Source organism: Aplysia californica, unplaced genomic scaffold, assembly GCF_000002075.1.
Source record: "Aplysia californica isolate F4 #8 unplaced genomic scaffold, AplCal3.0 scaffold01103, whole genome shotgun sequence".
Classification (NCBI taxonomy): Eukaryota; Metazoa; Mollusca; class Gastropoda; order Aplysiida; family Aplysiidae; genus Aplysia; species Aplysia californica.
This window is the reverse complement of record NW_004798373.1, coordinates 113,559-114,822: the sequence shown is the minus strand read 5'-3', so window position 1 is coordinate 114,822 and position 1,264 is coordinate 113,559.

The following is a 1,264-nucleotide window of genomic DNA, read 5'->3' as shown; positions in this document are numbered from 1 at the left end:
GAAACACAAAGCAAGAATTGACGTTATCGAGATTAAGAGTATGAGAAAGCTGTTTTAGCCTCGTGTTACGTGCTCCCCCCCCCCCCTCGTATGTACCTGATGATACTATAAGTAAAATGTAAACTATGTAAAAAGCAATAAATATTATATAAGGAATTCTACTCAGCAGTGGGAGCAAATTATGATATGTTAAAAAAGGGGGGGAAAACTACGGTTTTTCTTTCTTTTTTTTTTCTTTTTTTTTCTTGTTTATTTATTATTATTATTTTTTTGGTTCATTAATTTAATTTTTTTTATTTGTAGTTTGAGGTTTTTTAAGTTGAGTTTTTTTTATTTCGTTTCGTTTTTGCTTTTGCTTCTTTTTTTCTGAAAATCAATAATATTGCGGCCGCGTAGCAGGCTAAGAGACAGGCGTCGATGATATGCTAATAATCTGATTTCTCCGGGCTAATCAGACTTCTTCTACAGACTCTGGCTGGGGAAGAAATGTTTGCTTTACTAAAGTAAAGGTCTGTTGAGAGGAACAGAGCAAAGCCAATATATATATATATATCTATATCTATCTATCTATATATATATATATATATATATCTATCTATCTATCTATCTATATATATATATATATATATAAACACAGAACACTAATGACAGGACTTCGATCAGTCAGTGGGTGGTTGGCGAGTGCCCTGGTGAGGTTTGCTCTTTCTTTCAGCTGCTCTATCAAACAAACTCCTATCGTCCTTATCTGTCTGCTCCCCACCTTCTTTTTTGTGTTTGTTACTCTCTTGTAACGCCTCTACTATTTTGCATTTACATCACCTTATTGTGTTGCAAGTGCCCTAAAACACTTACTAAAACTAACGACACAGTTAAAATTTTATGTCATTTAAGAGGCGGGCTTTGATCCAGGCTGTCAGGGACAACCCCCGGGGTGAGAGGGATAGAATAACACCCCAGCAGAAAGACCGAGACAGGCCTACGCCTCGATTAAAATGTTTCCACCACGGGAATCGAAGTTGGGAGTTCTGCGTGCGACAACGAAGGGTCTTCTTACAGCTACACTCCAGGAACCCGTCATTTGGCCAACGTCATAATATTCTGTTTGAAAAAAAAGAAAAAAAAAAGAAAATACAAAAGACGCTCAGATTAAATGTTTTTTTTGTTGTTGTTGTTTTGTTTTTGTGTTTGTGCTTGCGGTGCTTGTTTTTTGTTTTGGGGGTTTTCTTTGGGAGAGGGGGGGTTGTATTGTTTTGGTTTGGGTTGT